Raw genomic sequence first — 25487 nt, forward strand, 5'->3', positions numbered from 1 at the left:
GCATTTGCCATCTATTCTTGTTTTATGATTGCTAGTCTGAAGGCAATGAAGTCTACATGATTAACTGTGCTTTGATGTGTTGTAGAGGTTCATTACTGAAGTTTTTTTTATCTTTTTGACCTCACATGTAATCCACTGTTGTAAGTGTTAACAATTTCTTTCGTTTGAATCTTTCACATTGCCATTTACTACTTTTTGACAACACTTATTAAATACACTGCCTGGAAAAATGGACCATAATGGGATGAGGAGACAAAACAAAACTTGATGGTTTGAGAGGGTAACAGTATGTAACGTTATTTCAATGATTACAATATCAGGGTGTATATGCTGCAGGATGACCGAGAAATCTGGGAGAAATCCAGGAATATTTTTTAATTGGGACAAAACCGGAAAATAGCCAGGAAATTTTTAGGATTCCAGGAATTTTTCATTATGTTAGTTTTCAGTTAAATTACTGTAAAAGAATTTGACTTCAGCCTGCTACTGCAGAATAATGCTGCAACAGCAAAACATAAATGAGAGAATAACACCAAAATAAGACATTATTTGCAAACAAAATGTGCTATTTGTAACAACAAAACACAGTGCACATACAAGTGTCTGCCATCACCAAAATGTGTTAAAGGATTTAAGATGAAGACTATGCAATGCTTTGTAACAGCAAAGTGCTTTCAATGAGAGTAACATCACAACTATTTACATTTCTAACAGATCACGGGAAAATATTGTGAATGGTAGTTTGCAAAGCATTACTTAGTAAATTTCCTTTTATGCAAGACAAATCATGTTACATGGAAGAATCTGTGATGAATTTTTTAAATTGCAGAGCATTTGAATTTTTTGAAACTTAACACTTTCAGGACTAGCCACTTCAAAAAATTTCAGGCACAGAAGATGAGCCATTTATGCCATCATTTAAACTTTTACTGGCACATTCATGTTTGATATGTGTTAAAGGGTAACACACACTAAAAAAGACCAATCTTCAATGTTAGTTTTTCATATTTATTTTTGTTCTTTCATAGATTACATATTATGAAATAGTGATGGCAAAAAGTATAATTATTCTTAAAAAAAAAGAATTAAAAGTGCAATGTGAGTTCTTCAGCAATTTCTCACATAATTGGCTTTTCTATGGAAAAGTCAAAGAGCTTCACAGAACATGTATTCAGCCAGCTCACTGGTGAAATTCACAATTGTGTTTGTCAGAAATATTCAGTTGCTGGAATTTAAGCTGTGCTCTTAGTATCCCGCCTAGCCTAACTACATGCTCAGAAAAACTTTTTAATGGCCAGTATTATACATGAAAGCTTAGCTCCTGGAGAAAAATATCATCTAGTAGCCATTACTTTGCAAAGCGAGAATACGTGTTATTGTGCCATATTTCCCCAAATTCGAAGTTCACTGGCAGTCCACCCAGAAAGCTGCTACGATCTCTGTTTCCATATTGTAGCATGGGCACGCACTTCTTATATTTTGGTGTTCTGTATTTGGAAACTGCCAAGCTGTATTTGGTAAATTCATATTTATATTTTCATAATACCAAATTATGCAGTGTACATGTCGCCGTGCATTAAATATCTTTCCAAAATGTGTTGTTTTTGATGGGAGTGCCAGGAAATTTTACACTGGAATATAAAACCTCTAACATTCAAAGGATTAATACACTTTACAGCTCTGAGGGAAAGTATATTGTCACTTAACAGGGAAAAACTGCTTTCACTTGTGGTATAGTGTACTTTCAATCGGGAAAAAGTGCATTTTCACCCAGAAAAAAAACATATTTTTAACTGGAAAATGTGGGGACAGTCTGGGAATTTTTTTTTTCTTATCTGTGTATACATCCGGAATATTGAGCCAAAGCTACAAAGGACTTGGCAGTATGAGCCGATTTACCAGTATGACGTTGCATCCACTCTGGCTGGGTGCACACACTAATTCAGTTGGGAAAATGCCATTAAGTTATTGTATCATCTATTGGCTCAAAATGGACCAAAATGGTCATTAAAATCCTGTATACTGACACTGGGGTGGAGTTGATGTCAGAAATGGTTCTGCACGTGTTCTGTTGGGAAGAGATCTGGGAATTTCGCTGCCCGTGGGAGTACTGCAACATCACAAAGCCAGTTAATAGAGACATTTGCTCTGTGTTTACATGCATTATTCTATCAAATAATGTGACCATAATGCTGTTCCACAAGAGATAAGACAGGAGGATTGAGGATGTCTGTGAGTTCCTGTTGTACCATCAGAGTTCTGTCAATCACTACCAACCGAGAACTGAAGCTGTACCTAACGGCTCCCCACACTGTGATGCCAGGAGTAACATCATTGTGCCTCTCCAAAATGTGAGGAGAAAGGGACTTTTCCCCAGCTCGCCACCATACTCACTGACAGTGGTCATATGGAGTACTGCAGAACCACAATTCGTTGCTGAACACAATGCAGTGGCAGGCCTGAGCACTTAATGCTTGCCAGTCAGCACACCATTCCAAATGCAGCCATTTGTATTGTGATTTTAATGACAGTCTACATGTGGGATGACAGTTCCCATATCCAGTTGCTGCTGCAATGCTGAGGGCTGATGCTGAGTGTTGCAGGGAGTCCGTTGCTCATTCTCATGGGGCAAGCACAAATGTGAAGAGGCTAGAATGTGCTCGGTCAAAATATTGCGTTCCTCCCTCGTGGCGGTCACAGGCAGTCAATCGTAGCCTCGATTATGACTATGCCTGCCTTCACATTGCCCTGCAGTCCAAAACTGGTCCACTGTCACATCTGAATGCCTGACAAATCTGTATAATACATAATTTAACCAGCAGGCTGAAATGGAGATCCACAATGACGCCCCGTTCAAACTCTGTATCATGCTCATAATGATGTCTCACATGAGTACGTAGAATGTCTGTGTCCTTCATAGTGATCACTCAACGTATGATGCTGCTCACACCCCTTGTATACGCTACCAGGCCTGGTACAATACTGATGCACTTTGACGGCAGTTATACTGTGGCTATGAGAGTGCAGTTTGGGTGGCTGTATGATTGTGTTTGTGAATGTGTGTACTGTTGTTAAAAAAAGAGCCAGTGCTCAAAAGCTAGAGTGAATGCTGCTTGCTGTTATGTGTTATTGGCTCCATTACAAGTGAGTGGTTGCCTTTACCTTGTTTTACTTATTAATTCTTCAAGTACAGGGTTTTAAAGTGAGTAAAATTTTGTATATTTTTAGAACTATATATATATAACATGTGGACATTTGTACTTCTTGTACCTTGAAAGAGAAAGAGGTCTTTCACCATGGAATATATGGTACTTGCAAATGAACTGAGTTTCTTTAATTGCATAACAATTTTACCTGTCTTGAAAATGGAAATTTGGGTTTGTTTCTAGTAGCTTCTACTGCAAAATGTATTGAAATTGTAAGTGGATTTTGATAATACTTCTTCTTAATTTGGTTTCACTTACTGGTTATTGGTGTGTAGTAGATTAATAATGTAACAGAAAGACTGGTAAGTACAGTGCTGACAAGATTTCCTGTATTGCAATGTTTTTAAATTTGAATTGAAATTTGTTCCAAGGTATATGACCATTTTGTACCTTGGATCAAATTTTCATTTGGGAAAACCTTAATTTTCCAGATTCATTTTTGTAACTTCAGGAAACAATATTTATAAATGGAATAAGAAAATATACTAAACTTCTACTACAGGGACGGCTAGAGGTGAAACCCTGGTAAGTGTACTGTGGTGCAAGACTCTCCCATGCTGTAATTTTCCTACAGACAACACTGTTGTTCACAAATACTTGACAGGTCTTCCAATGTTTTCCACTGGATCATTTACATAGATTTTAAACAGTCCGGCTGTATCACCCTCTCCTGGTATAATCATTAAGTTACATATACATCTATTGATTGTGTTCCATAAGAATGACCTTTTGATTGCTATCTGCTAGGAAGTCCTGCACCCTGTCACAAATTTGGTCTAGTAATCAGAATGCTCTTATTTTGTTCAATAATAGACAGTGTGGAAATCTATTGAACGTCTTCAGGAAGTCAAACAATGTGGCAAAAATTGGGGAACTTTCATCTACAATATTATTATCTCGTAGACAAACAGAGTGAGATGTGCTTCACAAGATCTCTATTAAGTAATCAGTTTTGATTCTATAGAGGAAATTTATGTTATTAATTATTTATTTATTGTTTAATTGCTCTTCAACATGAGTACAGTATTTAACCAGTAACATTTAAAATTGGAATATCATTAACTTAGACATGAACATTCATTAACATAAATAAACTTTGTTGCTTCACTGTTGTGTAAATAAATTCAAACTTAATTTCTAAACACTGGAGTTTCTGATAAAAAAATATAGAAAATTAAAAAAAATAAATAAAAGAAAATTAAATAAAAAGATGTTACCCCTTGACTAGGGTTAGATTTTAAAGCTCACTGAAATAAATCTTGACAGACATTAAAGCACTGCTCTATCATTCCTTATTCAAAAGATGTTAAAGCTCACTGAAATAAATCTTGACAGACATTAAAGCACTGCTCTATCATTCCTTATTCAAAAGGTCACAATATACGAGTGATATAGTTCTACTACGTACATTTGTTTGAGGACCCTTCCTGAAAACAGTAATGACTTGCACATTTTTCCAGTCATTTGGTATCTGTCATTGCTACAGAGACTTGGCTGTCAGAAGATGAGGAACTTCTTTCACACAGTGTGATCGTCTAGGTTTATAATGGCAAATAATAAATCTGTGGCTTTTTTCCTGTAATATTGGTGATGTGTTCAGACTGAGATGTCTTGTTGCACCTCATTTTTCCACTGCATTGTTCAGATTTTATAGTAAAAAAATTATCTGTAGCAGCAATAGTGTTAAAGGTCTAATTTAGAGTCTAGTTGCTCCTATCACACAGAACACAAAAGACTGTCTAAACATTGTTGCTGTTTCAGAAACCAACAAACAGATGCCATGAATAACAAAAAGTGTGGAAGTTGCCTTGATCAGCAAAATAAAAGACAAGTATTGTGGGTTGGAAAGGCAGTCCAACGAGGTCCATTTCGTTACTTTAGGTAAGCTTTTAGAGATAGGAAGTACTAATAAACTAAACAAATTCTATTCTATTTTCAGAAATATTATTAGATGCCAAAATTTCATCATACATGATAAAGCTATGTCTCAGACAAGGACTCGGAAATGTACGCTTGTTCAGAGGAAGATCATTCCATATATTACAATCCTGAGGCTACAGTAAATTCAGTCAGCCCTCTCACCTTCACATACTATCTATTAACGTTTGCCAGACATTGTGGAGAAAAGCCTATGTGGAATTTACAGATGACAGTGACAATTTGAAGCCTGGTTTGCTTCTGAGACATACAGGAGATAGGCAAAATAATGTGAACAGTTGTAGTAATGGGATGGTTGTGTTTGTTAGTCATCAACACAGGTAATGCACATGTCACACTGGACTATGCATGTTAAGTAGGGGCTAGGGGTTAGTGCAGGTTGTTTATGGGTAGTGTGCACTTTGTATTTGCATCCAGAGGCTGAGGTCGATGTGCAATGAAAGACCTAACAAAGTTCCAAGGAGGGCAGATTGTGGGGCCCAATTAGCTGCAGCATCAGTAACCAAGACAGCCAACTTATTGAATGTTTCAAGAGTGACTGTTTGACAGTGGTGACAGTCTACAGAAAACATGGAAAGACATCATCATACAAACATAATAGTGGGTGTAAATTGAAACTAAATGACAGAGATTGTCGTATGCTAACATGAATTGTGTCAGGGCCACACAAAACTACAGCAGCTAAAGTGACTGCAGAGCTCAACAGACATCTTTGAGACCCCATATCCATCGACACTGTCCATCAAGAACTCCATAAAGCGAATATTCTTGGACGAGTTGCTATACCAAAGCCATTAGTGATGACAACCAACACAAAGAAGTGTAAAGCATGGTGTCAGGAGCATAAACCCTGGATAGCTGATCAGTGGAAACACATCATATGGTCTGCTGAGTAAACATTTTTGTTATTTCCAACATCAGGCCAGGTTTAAATCTGGAGAGTGCCAAAAGAAGCCTACAATCCTGATTGCTTGACTCCAACGGTTAAACATGGAGGTGGAAGTCTGATGGTGTGGGCAACCATATCATGGTATTCTGCTGGTCCCATTATTACTCTCAAATGCCGTGTTACAGCCAATGATTATGTGAACATTTTAGGTGATCAGGTCCACCCCATGATTCACATGTTGTTCCCCAATAATGATGCCATATTTCAGGATGATAAGGCACCCATTCACACAGCCAGGTCAGTACAATCGTGGTATGAGAAGCATGCAACTGAACTGCAGCATCTTCCCTGGCCAGCACAGTCCCCAGACTTGAACATTATGGAACCCTTGTGGGCGGTATTTGAGTAGAGGCTCCAGAGCAAATTTCCACCTCTCTTGTCGCTACAGGAGTTCGAAGAGGTTCTGATTGAAGGGTGGCATAACATTCCACTGTATACTATGCAATCACTATAAGCCAGTATTCCAAGAAGAAACACAGCTGTATTATGGGCAAATGGGGATCCATCCCTTATTAATAAACCATTCCCAAGCAGGTGTTCACATTATTTTGCCTACCTCCTGTACATGCTACTGCACTGGTGACAAAGTGGCCCATGACTTCTGCAGTAGCAGTGCTGTGCTCACGTGATTGAAATAATAGTGCAACTGTGGCACATTCTGAACGCTACTGTTGTGTTCCTTGCATAGTCACAGGTGGAGTCACTTTATGTGGTCGCCACTTGTGGTGAAACAGACTACTGAGATGGCCAGCAGTACCACCTTTTAATGGCTTTGACTGCATGTGAAACCATTCATTTACCTGCACCATTCACCATTAGCGGCACTGCTAAGAATCACTGCTAAGTGACTATGTCTGGAGGGTCCCTTAGGACTGAGAGCAGATGGAAGGCTTCCTCAGAAGTAATGTTCGAGATCTTGTGCAGAAACTGAATACTGCTATGTTTGCTCTAAGAATGATCACCACGGTCTCTGACGGTGAAATACATTGTCAGAAAAAAAAAATAGTACATCTGGAAAGATGATGTTGATTATGATCTGATGGTGGCATATGCCATTGGGGGACAGTAGATGTGCTGGTAGTGGTTTCAGTGTTGTCTGCCAGTAGAAAATGTATTGGTATAGCTATTAGAGTGCCATCTGTGTTCACCCTTTAATAGTGAATGCTCACAGCCAAAAGGTTCATTTTGGTGAAGCAAGTAGGCGACTGTACCACAGAGATGCACTTGTGCTTCCTAGATCCAACTGAGCAAGTTTGAAATGGGTCAAATTGTTTTTGCTGAAATTTGTCATCAATGTTGGAACTTTTTGGAGCAGTGTCTTGAACAGAAGTATGACCTGATAAAAATAGTTAAGTAATAATTTTTATTTACCATGTTTCAGTGTATTTCAGTGTTTGTAAGATGGACATAATGTTACAGCTAATTTTCCAATGCGATGTTTTGTTCCATCTTGTACAGTGGGGCAAAATCCAATATACTGGTTGGGGCAAAACCATGTTGGAAAAAGCTTCTGATACACTTGGTAGAAGATGCAAAGAAATCATCAATAGGAGACAGGGCAAAGCAGTAATACTGACCTCCTCTCTATACAAAATGATTTAGAAGCTGAAGAAAAAGGCGGGATAGATAAAGGAGAACAGAAAAACTCAAAATGAAAGCTTTTTATGGGGGAAGAAACAAAAGGGTCAAGCTGTAACAAAGATGAAGGAGCAGAAAATGGCAGGGGGAACGATGAGACCAGCTCTAAAGAGAATTGAAAAAATAAGATTCTTCAATTTTCATCTGGCAAAAAAGACTCGGATGAAGCATGCATATTTTTTAATGGATTATTTTCAGATCTAGTGTGTATCTCAAGAATAATATTCCAGTGCTGAGAAGATGACAATACCTTGTCTGTGTGATTTCTGTTCTTAATAAAGTGTGTTTTAAAGTTCTTTTAGGACCAGTAATTGAGAACTTTGCCTATACTAGTGAAATATTTTGACTTGTTGCAGTTCTTTGTTAAAAATGGGATTTTGAAGATGGAATGATAATTAGAGCAAGGGGTAATTAAGTGTGAGACTTTATTGTATGTATATGTAACAAAATTATATTATTATTATTATGCTGTTTGTTAACATCAACTGTTCTCTGTTTATGTGAAATTTTCCCTCAGTTTTGACATGTCTTCTGTCCCGAATCAAATGATTTAGATTATGTACGTTATGAGACAAAGAAATCACAATTCCAAATTCACAAATTCAGTGCTTGTGAGCTGGGCCAGGTGATATGAAATGAACTGCTGACAGCAGTTAGGCTTTGGCAAAGAACTTATACAGCTGAATTATGACCATTATATGTTTACTGCTATCTTTCAAGTCAATTACAACAAATATCGAGGTGATATTTTTGCAGGCATTATTCTGATCCTTGGTGAGCATGTTATCTCTGACTGTGATTCATAATTGAAGTGAGCATTGTTTTTTAACCTGTACTAATGAAGTTCAGGTAGTGATATCAATTGGAGGCAGTTTTTTAGATGCTTGTGGGCTATGAAAGGGCTCAGCAGAAGACATCTTTATTATAAATATACATGAAAGAAGATATTGCCACCAGAGATTAATGAACTGTGTGATGATCAATTTACTGATAATTCATTTGTTTTACAAAATTGTGTACTTTTACCCGTGGATGGAATTCAACATTTTACATCCAAAAAATCCCTGTTTCTTCTTGTTGTTAGTGAAAAGAATAGTGTTTAATAGAAGAAGATTTTTAATTACTTGAAGATTGATGACAATTCGTCTAATTCCTGGTTACACTACAATTTGCGCCTTCATTGTGGCAACACATGGTCAGTACAGCAACTATAGAAGAAATAAAAGTTCTTAGCCAATAAATAATTTGTTGCAGGCAGCCTGTAATTGACATCACGAGAGGCAGACCCACCAGTATAAAAAGACTTCTTGATGCAAAAATTTACTAACAGCTGTATGTACTGTTGAAATTTATTTTATTTTATGAACTTCCATGTGCTACCAGTTTCGGCATTACATTGATGCCATCTTCAGGCCTCACTTGTCATAGTCGTAAAATTGCTATACACGGAAGGAGCCATATAACAGAATCAAATCGCTATGCAACAGTTTGTGTTGCTTGGCCACCAAGAGCTGTTGCATAATGATTTGATTCACAATCCAGTTATATGGCTCCTTCCGTGTATAGTGATTTTACGACTATGACGAGTCGGGCTTGAAGATGTAATGCCGAAACTGGTAGCACATAGAAGTTCATAAAATAAAATAAATATCTACAATACATACAGCTGTTGGTAAATTATTGCATCAAGAAGTTCATGCCAGCCATTGTCCCATGATTCATAATGGATCAATGAAGAATATAAAAAGAAGCCACATGTCCTGTGTTGTCAATAGGGAATCAGCAACAGTCAGGAGAGCTCAATGACGTTGAGTTGTTGGATGTTACCTGAGTAACAAATCCATAAAGAACATTTCAGCCTTTTAAAGCTACCCAAGTTGACCATTGGTAATGTGACTGTAAATGTGAAAGGCAGAGGAATAGCTACACCTATCTGAGACCAGGCACATCTCATGTACTGACAGACAGGAACTGTCAAACACTGTGAAGAGAGGTTGTAAACAATCACACAAAATCAGCAGAAGGAATCACTGAGTCCCAAACTGCTACCATCAGTCTGGTGAGCAAATAGCTTCATGTAGTGAGTTGAAAAGGATGGAGTACAGTGGTTGAACAGCCCCTCGAGTCACATGTTTCTGTAATAAGTGCCTAGCAACACTTGAAGTTGTGAAAGTGCAATGTCACTGGACAGTGGGATGTTTGGAAATAAGTGATTTTGGAGTGATGAATTGTACTATGTCTTGCAGCAGTCCAAAGGAAGGGTTTGGGTTTTGCAAAGGCCTGCAGAACTTTGGTGCCATCTCATGTAATAACCACGTGGCTACGGTGTGATCTAGGACTGTTGATATTTTTAAAAATATCAGGATTATGATATATTGATATTTTTAAAAAAATATCGTTATCGACTCTCGATATCACAAAAAGGTGTCGATACATTGACTGAGAAAATATAGAAATACCTGACTATAGAAATATTGGCTGCACATTGTAAACATAGTGCCTGGTTCAGAGATGTATATTTAAGTACTGATTTATTATTAGATATTCCAAACATCAACAAGCTAGCAGCCTGCCCATTAAAGCAAGAACTGAAAGGAAAACAATGCACATTCATGCTTGGCAATACCCATTTATCCAACAATGGTAACTGCCCATCAGTGCACAATAAAAGGTGTCTGATAAGTTCGTCATTAGGTTTCATAATGTATCGTACTATGTATCGTACTTGTGCGGTTTCTGCTAGTTTGCAGTTTCTGTTAGTAGCATCGAGCACTGATTAAATCAGTATATCTCCTCACATGTCTTCACCCACTGCAAAGACCAATCATGTCATTTAGATTATTGTTCATGATTTTCAGCAACTGTTTCTGAAGAATGCCGATGCGAAGAAATAGCACATTAGTTGCATTAAAATTGTTTTTTATGCAACTGGTGTACTATTTCTTCACATCGAAAATCTGGTTATTCCATTCACAGTGCCTCCTCTTCCAGTGCAATCGGACTTCCTCTTTGCACCACAAAGCTCAAAAAATCGTGAGACCCCTTCACACCATGAATGTAAAATTATGCTCTACTAAACTTCAAAAGAATAATTTCAAATGTTTACCAAAAATTGTGAAAAAAATAATATAAAATAAAAATATCAGCACTCATATTGCCATTTTGATATCAATATATTGGTGGGAAAAATGTGTTTTGGATAAAATGTCGATACATTGATATTTTATCTGCAGCCCTTGCGTAGTCCTCATATTGTGCTTAACAAAAAGCTGATGCAGAGGGATATGAAAACGTTTTACAGATTTGTGTATTGCGTACTGGAGAGGAACAGTTCAGACACTGATAGTTTGTATCAGCGCAATAGTGAACCCTGCCATAAAGCAGAATCTTTCAGACAGTGTTTGTGGATGATAATGTTCTTGTGATGGACTACCTGCTTAGAGCTCTAACCCAAACCCAATGGAACACATTTGCAAAAAGTTAGAACATCAAGGTTTAAGCTAAGTGTATGTTTTTGTAATTAAGACAGCAGCTACTATCACCTACAGATGAAAGAGTTTCATTTCACAACTAGAAGGCAGACCAATTTTGCCAAAGAGTGTGACATCTTAGTTTTGCTGTCAGTATGAGTAGGATTGGCCAACGGCCTTGCCGCAGTGGTAACTCCGCTTTTCGTCAGATCACCGAAGTTAAGTGCTGTCAGGCTGGGCTAGCAATTGGATGGGTGACCATCTAGTCTGCTGAGCGCTGGTGGCAAGCAGGGTGCACTCAGCCTTTGTGAGACAAACTGAGGAGCTACTTGATTGAGAAGTAGCAGCTCTGGTCTCGGAAACTCACATATGGCCAGGAGAGCAGTGTGCTGCCCACATGCCCCTCCATTTCCACATTGAGTGACGCCAATGGGCTGAGGATGACACGGTGGTTGGTCAGCACCATTGGGCTTTCATGGCCTGTTCAGGAGGATATTTTTTTTTTTTTTTTTTTTTTTTTTTTTTTTTTTTTTTTTTTTTTTTTTTTTTGAGTAGGATTGTGCATATCAGACCTCTTTGTATCTGGCTTATGATTTTATTTATGACTTTAATGGCCAGACATATTAATCTGAAGAATAAGTTGCTATTCATTGTTTAAACCTTAGTTCATTATGAATGAGCAAAAATCATACTTAAATAATACAGGGCCTTGATTTGCTAGTTGTGTGAGAAGCCGTTATAGATGCAAACTTTTTTTGGGAAACTGTGGGGAAAACATTAAATAATTTAGTATACAGTAAAACAGCTAGATTAATGGAAGGAGTAGACTAGAAATAATCATACAGCAAACTAATTTAGAAAAAAATATGTACAGGAAAGTTTAAAAGTTTCAGAATTTAATCAGGCAATTGTGGAGTATGGGCAAAATAATAAGAAACCAATTTTTATGTGTGACCTGTGCAGTTAAGTTAAAGGAAAACTGGATTATCATAAGATTTATTTTAGAATGAATGAAGATTTATAGATGTTTCGTTTTTAGCGATGTTATCTTGGACAAAGAACATTATACAATTGGAGACTTTGTGACTGTTTCAACATGTCAACAGCAGTCTCAAGCCATCATAGGAAAAATAATATGCTTTTGGGAAGATCAGCATGGATTAAAATGGTTTCATGTTACTTGGTTATGGTAAGTAAAAATTTGTAATGTTGTCTATGTCTTCAAAGCATTTATTGTTTTCTGACATTTGTAGAGCATCTCCATACCCTCCATTGTTGATACATATTATGTTCTTATTGGTAACTGATGAATTCGGCAATGCTTCACAATTGCTAAATATGTCTGGGAATCAGGTATACGTCCTAACCGCCCACCTCCTCCTCTCCCCGTCCATCTCCTCCTCTCAACTATTCCTCTTTCTGTCCATTTTCTTCTTTCACTCTCTGTGCCCATTTCCTCCCCTTCTCTCAGTGAGTCACCCCTTCCTCACTCTCTCTCTCTGGCCATGAGCATTGTTTATTGTTACTGTCAGTAAAACCCTGGTTGTGAATTAAAGTTGCCTAACATCAATGGGTAAAGCAGTTGGGATCTTTGGTATACGGGATACGAGAGACCACCCTTGCTACTGGATCTGTGAGGATCGTAGTTTGAATGACAGTATTTTCCATAGTTTTAATCTGCAAATGGGTCAGATTACAAAGTTTTGGATGATTCAGATTCCATAGCAGTATTCTAATCATAAGCCAATAAACCAACTTTCCTATTTTCTGTTAAAACAGACTGCAAGGAAGAAGACAAAACAGTACATACTGGTGCATACAATATTTGTTTATAATTATACAGAAGGGAAAAGGCTATATTTCTGAGAAAAAATTTGTCAAATGCTTTAATGCTCTGCTATTGTAGTTAAAACTGACTACAAAATGTAAAACAAAATTTCACATATTCACAACACAGCATTTTCTTTATCACCATCTGTTTTAACTGAAGATTGGTATATTGTTATTTAAAAATATACAGCCTACATCATTCTGAATGTTTATTAGATTATCACATAAAAATGTGAGGTAAGTTAGTCAAGAAATTTTGACATTTTTGCTGACAATTCTTTGATATATACTGTATGTCATATATCTGAACATTCATTAGAGGATTGTGTAATTATTTGAAGAAAATCAGCAAGAACTTTTCAAGATCCTTGCTAACAATGTTTGCCTGCTTTGTGATACATATATTTACATGTTATATACATTAAAATATATGTAGCCTGTGTACATGCAAATGTTTATTAGATTACTGTGTATAAATTTGAAGCAAATTGGTCGAGAACTTTTTGAGATGTTTTGCAAGCAGTATATATATAAAACATATGCCTGTCCAAATATTTATTAGCATATTGTGTGATAAGTTTATGTAAATAGCTCAAGAATTTCTCTAAATTTTTGCTAACAATATTGCCTCTTTTTAATTTATCTATCCTATATCTATCTGAACATTTATTATAGCACCACATAAAAATTTGAAATAAACTGGTGTAAAGCTTTTTGAGATTTTTGTAATAATAATAAAGAACTTGTTGTTATATACTAGTACATATTTTATGTATCTCTTTATATGCCATATATATTTAAAAATATGTAACCTGTGCCTGACTGAATGTTTATTATAATACTGTGTCACAATATGAAGTAAATTGGTCAAGAACTTGTTGAGATTTTTGATGACAAAGTTAAACAGTGACCTGTGTTTATATAGCAATATACAGGGTGACAATTATTGAACTATATGAAATAAAATCATCATAACTTCTGAACGGTTTGCGATAGGGTGTTCAAACTGCACGGTTGGCGACGGGGTATGATGGGAATTAGTATGCACTGTATGGTATGGTTTAGTGGCAAAGCCCACTTGTGGATAGGTTCATCAATGAACAAAATTGGCACATTTGTGGGACTGAGAATCCACATTTCATGATCGAGAAGTCTCTTCACTCTCAGCGGGTGACTGTGTGGTGTGCAACAATGTCCATTCACACAATAATCGGTGCAATATTCATTGATGGTATGGGAACTACTGAATGGTACATGGAGGTATTGAAAGATGATTTTATCCCCATTATCCTAAGTGACTCTCATTCCAACAAGATGTGGTTTATGCGTGATGGAACTTGACCCTATCAAAGTAGGAGAATGTTTGATGTTCTGGAGGAGCACTTTGTTGGCCGCTTCTGACTCTGGGATACCCAGAGGCCACTGGCATGGGCCTCAATTGGCTGCCATATTCCTCAGATCTGAACACATGAGACTCTGCTTTGTGGCGCTATATTAAAAACAAGATGTACACCAATAACCCCAAAACTATTGCTGCGCTGAAAACTGCCATTCAGGAGGTCACTGACAGCATCGAAGTTCTGACACTTCAGCGGCCATGCAGTATTTCACTATTTGTCTGTGCCACATCATCGCAAATGGTGGCATATTGAACATGTCATAACCTAAATCCGAATATCTGTAGTGATGTTTACATGTTGAATGAAGTGTGTGCACACTGCAGTTTGTAAGTAATTTACATTTTTTTATATAGTTAAATAATTGTCACTCTGTAGATGAATACTACAAATGCAGGTGTTGTTCATATGTCAGTATCTTAATTTTATATCGATTTATTTCTTTATCCATACAACTGTATCACTGCTGCCATAATTGTTTCCAAACAGTTGCACTATCATCATTTCTTTCTCATGGTTTCTGAAGTAAATGAAAATGTCAAATGTCCTCCATCCATCTATTTTTTGGCAAGGGGCAGGAACAGTGTTAAATGTTGAGGGATCACCATGAAGGACATGGAGGTGCCATGTACCCACATGAGACAGCATTATCAGTAGTTAACAGACCCTGAAAGGAATCTCATTGTGGACTTTCATTCAGCTGACTGGGTGAATTGTGAAATATGCAGATTTGAGGGCATTCAGAAGTGACAGAGACTTGATGTTTTGCTGCACGGAAAGTTTATGACAGGCATATTTGTCATCAAGGCTCTGGTCTACCATGTCTGACTATCACAAGAGAGGATATCTGTATTATGCACCAAGCAGTTGTGCTGCCCATATTGGCCTGTAACTGGAACTCAGGTGGAGTATAGAGATTTAGGAAATTGTTTTTCTTCATCAAGCTGACTGCAGCCAGGATACCCCAATAAAATGAACAGACTGAGAGGGGGTAATGACCTTCCACTAATTCTCTGCAGTAAAGCAGTTCTAATGCTTGACAACATGACTTCACCAACAGCAGATACTGCTACTTGAAGATTTCTCAGTATCAGCAATATTTCCATACAGCATCACATGGCTGGACATATGATGTTAAAATGCTCTTACAGGCAACAGTCTAGTGAATTAAGTCCAGGGAATGAAGTTACGATATATACAGGCAATCTCTCCTTATCTATTGATATGTCCCATGGCATTATAGGAGGTCTAGTAATTCTGATAGCAAATCTCCCGTCTGATACATCTACACCTGCATGCCATCATATGTTGCATGGCAGAGGGTACTGCTAATCATTCCCTTTCCTGTGCCATTCACAAATGGAGCAAGTGAACAATGACTGTCTACATGCTTCTATATTACCTGTGATTTCTCTTACCACATCTTGACAGCCCTTATGTGAATGTACATTAGCGGCAGTTGTATCATTCACCGTTGTCATTAGTGCCAGTTCTCTAAACTTAGTTAATAGTGGTTCATGAAAAGAACACATTTTTCCATCGAGGGATTTTGAATTGAGTTCTTAGAGCATTTCCGTAAAATTTCTGTTCTGAATTAACCTATTGGTAACAAAAACAGGAAGCAGATGAACATAACCTCTGAGGCAAGCAAAATATTTATTATTTCTGCTCAGAATTTTTGTCCAATGGTGTAACTGATTGTGTGCATGTAACATGAGGAAATATTGAATTACAGACAGACACAATGAAAAAGAATGCTAGAAGTTTCATATTTGAAGATGTCATCTACAAACAAGTCCATGGTACAGCAATGAGCACTATCCTATACCCATCTATTCATGAGCCATCTGAGGTAATCCTTCCCCACCACCCAAAATCCTAAACACCTCACCTGGTTTAGATTCATTGACGACATCTTCGTGATTTGGATCGAGGGTGAGGACACCCTGTCCACATTCCTCCTGAACCTGAACAACTTCTCCCCCATTTGCTTCACGTGGTCCTCTTGAACTCAACAAACCTTCTTCCTCAGTGATATCAGACCTACCAACCACTAATACCTCCACTTTGACAGCTGCCAACCATTCCACACAAGAAGTCCCTTCCACACAGTCCAACTACCTAAGATTTTCACATCTGCAATGACACAGTTCTTCTCAAAATTTGCCAAGGGTCTTACTGAGTCTTTCACAGCCTGAAATTATTCTCCAACTTTGACCAGAAAGATATCTCCTGTGCCCTATCTCCCAAGTGAAATCTAATGAAAAAGGCTTCTGATGGCTTTACTGAGCCTGAAAGACATGTTACATTTCAATGATCTGTCACCCTGATGTTACTCATGAACTGCTACCTTGACTGTTTCTTAGGGTCTCCTTTTCAGAGATTCTGTAAATCTGCTATGCCGTGCCATCAATGTGTGACATCATTTCCATTTTCAGGCAATCAAAGGGTGTAAGAGAACTGTATAATCTTCAAGCTATGAATTGACATAATTGCCTTTTACAGAGCTGTTATATATTTTGTTACTGTTATTTAACATTCGTGTGCATCCCCACTCTGACACTGCTCCTGACCCCTTGCCTCGTGGCTCATATCCCTGCAAAAGACCTAGATGCTAGACCTGTTCCATACATCCTCCCACCAACAACTACTCTAGTCTTGTTACAGGCATCTCCAGATCTCATTTTCACTAGAACAACATTTTTGAAGTGAATCTCATAACATCACAGAAGGGAGTGACTTTTTACTCTTCTGCTTTGTTGAATTTTTTGTGGGCATTGACATTGTAGATGGTATCCCTTTCTCTCTGCCTTCAAAAGCACCAGCAGGCCACAATGCCAAAGCTTAAGTGACCCCTTCACAGCAGGTGGTGATGCTCGATCATTGTCTTCTGTGCCCATGCCTCTTCCATCACCTCTGCACATATATCAACACAAAGTGTGTGCAGTAGGTACTTCTCTACATATTAACTACCTAAGCAACATTTTTACATGAAAATCTTTCATCTGATCATGAGAAAAAGGTGAAACATGTTTTTTCCTAGATGAGTAACACATACCACCACACCAGTCACCAGCCACCTCTTACATTTCCACTATCTGGTCACAAAGGAGCACTCCCCTCGCGATTAAGTATCACCCAGTGCTGGAGCAACTGAATCACAATCTCCACCAGGCTTTGGACTACCTCTCATAGTGTCCTGAAATCGGGAACATCCTATCCACTATCCTCTCCACCCCTCCCACCACAGTATTCTGTCACCCACCAATCCTCGTCCATCTCCACTCTGCTCCTGGCCCCTTGCCTCATGGCTCATATCACTGTAAAAGACCTAGGTGCTAGACCTGTTCCATACATCCTTCCACCAACAACTACTCCAGTCATGTCACAGACATCTCCTATCCTGTTAAAGGCCAGTCATGTGATCTATAAACTAAGCTGCAATCATTGTGCTGCATCCTATGTGGACATGACAACTGACAAGCTCTCTGTCTGCACGAATGCCCACAGTCAAACTGTGGGCAAGAGACAGCTGGTTCACCCAGTTGTTGAACATGCCACTCAACTGCTTCACAGCCTGTTGGGTTGGGTTGTTTTGGGGAAGGAGACCAGAGAGCAAGGTCATCAGTCTCATCAGATTAGGGAAGGACAGGGAAGGAAGTCGGCCGTGCCCTTTAAAAGGAACCATCCCGGCATTTGCCTGGAGCGATTTAGTGAAATCACGGAAAACCTAAATCAGGATGATCAGACATGGGATTGAACCGTCATCCTCCCGAATGCGAATCCAGTGTGCTAGCCACTGCGTCACCTTGCTCGATTTCACAGCCTGTCCCATTTGGGTTTTTTCTACCGAAAACAGATTTTCTGAATATCGCACTGTCACTACACCATATCTTTCTTTCCTATAACTCCCCTGACCTCAACCTTTGCTATACCCTGTCCTCCTTCTGCCTATCCTCTTACCCATTCCCACTGCAGCACTACACATGCCTTTCATCCCAGCAACAAACCTAAATAGGCCTTTCCTCTTTGCATGCCCCCCCCCCCCTCCTCTGGCACAGCCTCTAGGGGCTCCACCTAGCAGTCCACTATCACCCCCTCTCCACCCCATGCCTCTTCCTTACCCCTACTACTCATCCCAGCTAGATGTCTGCTCACATCAAATGCAGCCTTACTTGGGTTTTAGCGCCCAGAGACAGTGCCAACATGAGTAACTTAGACAAAGATATCCTCAGTGTAGTGAAGAGCTTAAATAACTTAATAAACACAAGGCCTCTAGTCCAGATCGTATATCAGTTAGGTTCCCTTCAGAGTATGCTGATACAATAGCTCCATACTTTGCAATCATATACAACCATTCACTCATTGAATGATCCGTACCTAAAGACTGGAAAGTTACACAGGTCACACCAATATTAAAAAAAGGAAATAGGAGTGAGTCACTGAATTACAGACTCATATCACTAACACTGATTTGCAGTAGAATTTTGGAACGTACGAGGTCTGTTCAAAAGTTCTGGAACTTTGTCCACAAAATTTTTCTATACTTACGTTTTACTTATTGTGCATGGTCTCTTTTGAAATACTCTCGTCCACAATTGATACAGCTCTCCCAACACTACTTCCATTTCCCGAAGCAGTCTTGGTACACCTCTTGCTGGATTTTATTATGTCTGTGAATTTTCTTTTATCTCATCTATTGCAAATCTTCATCCTTTCAGGGGCCAGGCCTGGAGAGTACGGAGGACACAGTGATTTCATTTTTGGTGAAATAGCCACATGCCAACAGGAATGAATGTGTGTGTGTGTTTTAGTGATGCACAAGCCATGAATTGTCTCATCATGGCCATTTCCTTCTCACATTTTATTGTAGGTGTCGCAAAACATTCCAACAGTACCATCGATTTACAGTTTGTCCTTATGGCACAAATTTGTGATGAAACAGTCCTTCAAAGTCAAAGAAAACTACCAGCATCGCTTTGACGTGTGACATGACCTGACGAGCTTTTTTTGTGCTGGAAAACCTTTCCCAACCCATTGTGGAGATTGAACCTCAGTCTCAGCATCATAACAATAGACCCACATCTCATCACCAGTTATGATTCTCTTAAGGAACATCTCATTCTTATTTTAGTAATGCAAAAGCTCTTCAAAGATTATGAGAAGGAGATCTTTTTGGTGTTGACTCATGAGGCACGGAATGAACTTGGTGACAACACAGTGCATCCCAGATGCTGCGTCAGGATTTCGTGACATAATCTAAATGAAATGTTACATTCTTCTGCAATATCTTAGACAGTCAGTCTTTGATTGGCATGCACAGTTTCATTGACGTTCCTGACATGAGTGTTATCAGTAGATGTCAAAGGGCATCCTGAATGAGGATCATCGTTAAATTCCATCTGGCCATTTTTAAACCATGTGAACCATTCATAACACTGAGTATGGCTTAAGCACTCACCACTGTAGGCTTTTTGCCCCATTTGGTGTGTCTCTGTAAAGGTTTTCTTGAGTTTCATGCAAAATTTAATGCAGATGCAATGCTCCTATAACTCTGCCATCTTGAAATTGGCAAACTGTGTGACACAACACTCTCTTCAATATGGCACAGAACAACAACTAACAGACATACAACCATTACATAAGTTATGCAGGATGCCAACCACATTTCACTCTTACACACCATTGGTGTGAAATTGATTCTACATTTTTAGATTTCCAGAAGGCTTTTGACAACATTCCTCACAAGTGACTTCTAATCAATTGTGTGCCTCTGGAGTGTTATCTCAGTTGTGCAACTGCATTCATAATTTCCTGTCAGAAAGGTCAAAAACAGAAGTAATATCTGGCAATTACCAAGGAGGTGCTATAGGCCCTCTAATGTTCTTGAACTGTATAAATGATTTAAGAGCCATGCAGAATCAAAGCCAATTGCAAAATGACTTAGATGCAGCAAATGGTTCTAAATAATGAAAAGTGTGACCTCATCCACATGAGTACTAAAAGAAATCTGCTAAATTTCCTTTACTACTTGATAAATCTCGCAAATCTAAAGGCGGTAAGTTTAACTAAATACTAAGGGATTATAATTATGAACAACTTAAATTGGAACAATTAGATAGATAATGTGTGAAAGCAAACCGAAGACTGTGATTTATTGGCATAACACTTAGATGATGCAACAGGGCTACTAAAGAGAATACTTATACTATGCTTCTCATCCTCTTTTGGCATACTGCAGTGCAGCATGGAATCTATATCGAGAGGACTGACAGAGAAACTGAAGCAGTTCAGAGAAGGGAAGCTTGTTTTGTATTGTTGCAAAATAGAGGAGAGAGTGCCACGGATATGATTATGGTGCCAGTCATTAAAACAAAAGCTCTTTTGTCTTGGGAGGATCTCCTTGTCAAATTTCAATCACCAACTTTCTCCCATCCACCTGCACAGGTAGAAATGATCATCATAATAAAATAAGAGAAATCAGTGCTCACGTGGAAAGATTTAAGTGTGTGAGTTAGTGTTGTGTGAGTGTGTGTGAGTTTTCTATTGCTGAAGGACTTTGTTTGAGAAATGAAATATTTCTAGCATTCTTTCTCACAGTGTTTGTTTCCAACTCAACACCTTCTGTATGTGGTGAGTAGCAATCTAGCCTTTCCATACAATTCTTATTCCATTCTGGACTTGCCATTGTTTACTATGATGATTTATGTTTTTCTGCTGATTCTTGCTGTTTGTAATTTTCACACCACAAGAGAAAACTGCCTCTTGCAACCACAACATTTCATGGAGAATTTCTATACTTTTACAATTTTATGCTAGCAGCCATTCATGAAAGTATATTGAGGAGGTTTTGCACTAGGCATCATTTCCTGTCCGGAGGTGTGTGACGAGGTGGACTATCTCATCCTACACCACCTGAAAGGGTTTGTGGTGAAATGGATTCTTGGTATGGGTTCTTCAAAAAATTATAAATAATTATCAATATTGTAATGTTATTATTTTCTTCAGAATAGCTTTTGACAATTGTAGAGAGTGGATGGAAAGTTTCTCCCTCAAGTTTTTTTTAGAATAGTTTTATTATACAGATTTTTTTTTTGACAAAAGCATATTTCTACATATGACTGAATGCTTTGGAAAATTATCTGTTCACTTTTTCAGTATTTTGTATAGTGTCCCTGATTATGAAGACATTCTTCAGCTTATCGGCCAAAACTTTCTGTGAGCACTGCTGTCTCTTCATGAGTGATGTACCTCCATTCCTCCTGAGCACGTGCAATAAGCTTGTCTCTGATGGCCTGGGTGAGGTCCTCTATTGATTACATCCTGTAGACTAGTCCACACAAGCTAAGTAGGGGCTAGGTCTCGATTCTTTCCAGGCCAGTTATCTTAAACTACAGGGAATGTTCTCTTCAGATACACACTGTTTCGGTGGTTGTGTGAGATATTGTTCCATTATCTGAATTCCAGAAATGCCTATTCTGGACTGCTTGAGTATAGATACACTATGTGACCAAAAGTATCTGGACACCTGGCTGAAAATGACTTACAAGTTCGTGGCACCCTCCAGAGGTAGTGCTGAAATTCAGTATGGTGTTGGCCCACCATTAGCCTTAATAACAGCTTCCACTCTCACAGGCATATGTTCAGTCAGGTGCTGGAAGGTTTCTTGCAGAATGGAAGCCCATTCTTCATGGAGTACTGCACTGAGGAGAGGTATCGATGCCTGTCGGTGAGGCCTGGCACAAAGTCGGCGTTCCTAAACATCCCGAAGGTATTCTATAGGATTCAGGTCAGGACTCTGTGCAGGCCAGTCCATTAAAGGGATGTTATTGTCATGTATCCACTCTGCCATCGGCCATGCCTTATGCACAGGTGCTCGATCATGTTGAAAGATGCAGTCACCATCCATGGATTGCTCTTCAACAGTGAGAAGCAAGAAGGTGATTAAAACATCAATGTAGGCCTGTGCTGTGATAGATGCAAAACAACAAAGGGGTGCGAGCCCCCTCCACGAAAGACATGACCACGCCATAACATCACTGCCTCCAAATTTTACTGCTGGCACTACACACGCTGGGAGATGATGTTCACCAGACATTAGCCATACTCACACCCTGCCATTGGATCACCACATTGTGTACTGTGATTTGTCACTCCACACACTGTTTCCCCATTGTTCAATCATCCAATGTTTACGCTCCTTACACCAAGTGAGGCATCATCTGGCATTTACCGGCATGATGTGTGGCTTATCTGCAGCCGCTCGATCATAAAATCCTAGTTTTCTCACCTCCCACGTAACTGTCATAGTACATGCAGTGGATCCTGATGCAGTTTGGAATTCCTGTGTGATGGTCTGGATAGATGTCTGCCTATTACACATTACGGCGGTCTCTGTCAGTCAACAGACAAGGTTGGCCTGTACACTTTTGTGCTGTACGTGTTCCTTCATGTTTCCACTTCATCACATCAGAGACAGTGGACTTAGGGATGTTTAGGAGTGTGGAAATCTCACATACAGACGTATGACTCATGTGATACCCAATCACCTGAACATGTTTGAGTTCTGTAGACCGCTCTATTCCGCTCTCTCACAATATCTAATGACAATTGAGGTCACTGATATGTACCTGGCAGTAGGTGGCAGCACAATGCACCTAGCATGAAAAACTTATGTTTTTGGGGGCGTCTGGATACTTTTGCTCACGTAGTGTAGGAACTATCCTTTTCTGATGTAACCAACACTAAAACATCCTGGCAGTTTAAGACTGTGTACTGGACAGAGACTTCAACTGGAAACCTTTGCCTTTCACTGGCAAGTGCTTTACTGACTGAGCTACCCAAGCACAGCTCACAACCCATTCTCACAGCTTTACTTGTGTCAGTACCTCCTATCCTATCTCCAAACATCACAGAAGCTCTCCTCTTGAAAGTTTCATAGGACAACTTCTGTGAAGTTTGGAAGGTAGGAGATGAGGCACTGGTGGAAGTAAAGCTGTGAGGGTGGGTCATGAGTTGTGCTTGGGTAGCTCAGTCAATAGAGCAGTTGCCCATGAAAGTCAAAGGTCCTGAGTTTGAGCCTCAGTGTGGCACACAGTTTTAATCTGCCAGCAAGTTTCAAATTGGCACACACTCTGCTCCAGACTGAAAATTTCATTCTGGAATAATCACCACTGATAGTCTCTTTACATCAGCCACATGCAGTTCAGTTTTTCCATAGCCACACATGCCACCAGCAACCATTATCTTCTTATCTCATTTTTGTCAATGGATTGAGGAAATGTTCTCTTTTTGTTTGTATGGTCTTGGGCATTTTGTTTGTTGCATTTTGGATAAAGATCTACTGTAGACTTGTTGGTAAACAAAATGTACATCTTTTGCCTCTTTCCTTCATTGTTAGCATCGCAGAAACAACCAAATATTTTCCTTTCAGAAGATGCTTGACGATCAAGAATATTTCTTTTCTGACAGCATTATTTCCTCTCTCCCTCTCTCATTTCTATTTTTGGTGTGTGTGTGTGTATGTGTGTGTGTTTGTGTGTGTGTGTGTAAGCATAAGCATCTTTTACCCAGGAATGATTTTGAATAAAGTCTTTTTTGGAGTTGTCCTACTGACAGTCCTCTGCCTTTGCTGGTAGCCGTCCGAGAAATTCTGACTTTAGTTAATTGCCCGAGGAGAGATGTCAATTTTATTCTTGACCATATGTCCGATTTTGTTTTTAGAGTTACGTGAGTGTTTTGTTGGTCATCCAACTTTGTTACTGCCACTAACATTAGCGCCACCTCTATTAACCCAGAATTTTTTGATCAACACCCAATGTTTGAGCAATTTTGGTGGTAGAAATTCCAGTGGCATGGAGGCATTGAATCTGAAAATAAGCAAATGAGCATTTTCATGTTTTGGTCCCATTGTTTAATGATCCCCTTAAAAAGGGTGAAAAACACAAATAACCACAAAGAGGTACACAGGCAACGTTAAAAATTAATTTAAATAAGCAGTGTGTAAATCCATTAAACTGGAGACAATTGAACTTTTACAACTCTGCCTTTTTTGATATCCCAGTTAAACTTTAGAGATAACATTAATATTTTTCTGCTCTTTCATTAGGTGAAAACATAAGAATGTATAAAAAAATTATTGAATGACAAATTTTCATTAACTTGCAAGTACTAGAGTGTTAAATTTATGAAACTGTTCTGCTTAGAAGAAGTGTAACACCACAAAAACACTTAACAACAGATGAACAGCTGTAGGCATGTAATATCCTAGACTTTCCCAGAGACCAGTTGTCATCTTGTTGAGATCACGTGTTCTGCCAGTGGCCTGCATCTTCCCAACATGATATTTCATTGCTGTACTCGAAGACTGACTCCCTGCATGACTAGGTCCCATATTTATGCCAGGGTGGTGCATCTAGTTCCATCTGCTATTTACTGTGAATCAGGTGTGCCCACGAGGTGCACTTCTGTGCTGCTGCTTGTGTTTCCTATTCTGTCCATGCCCACTGTGGCTGTCTCCCACGCTGGAGGCTGGCTCCCGGTGTTCTGTTTTCAGCCTGTGTCCACAAGGCACGTTCCCTGCAGTCTCGCATTGCTCTTGGCTTTCACTGTGTCATCCATGCCAACTGCAGCTGTGTATCACAGCAGTGTCAGTTTCCTGGTGCCCTGTATTCGGTCCACTCATGCAAGCAGCACTGCCTGTGATCTTGTGCTCATGCTGGAGTACTGTATTATGTCTGTTCCCTCTGCAGCAGCCCCTTGTGGTAGAGATTGCCATCAGGTGTTCTGTATTAGGTCTGCTCCCATGAATCACAGTCTCTCAGGTCATTGACACCTGTGTGCTCACTGTGGCTGTTTCCCACAGCAGTGACCGCTGCCTCATGCTCCGTATGTGGTCAGATGCTGTCATTTACACCTGCAGTTGTCCGAGGTTATCACTGGAGCTGGGAATTTTTTCTGGTGTTTTCACAGCAGTTCAAACACTGGATTCCATGCAGTGTTGCGTCAGTATTCTGCTTCCTGATTGATTAGGTTTCCCGCCATCTTTATTTCAATCAAT

Source organism: Schistocerca americana, chromosome 10 (genome assembly GCF_021461395.2).
Source record: "Schistocerca americana isolate TAMUIC-IGC-003095 chromosome 10, iqSchAmer2.1, whole genome shotgun sequence".
Classification (NCBI taxonomy): domain Eukaryota; kingdom Metazoa; phylum Arthropoda; class Insecta; order Orthoptera; family Acrididae; genus Schistocerca; species Schistocerca americana.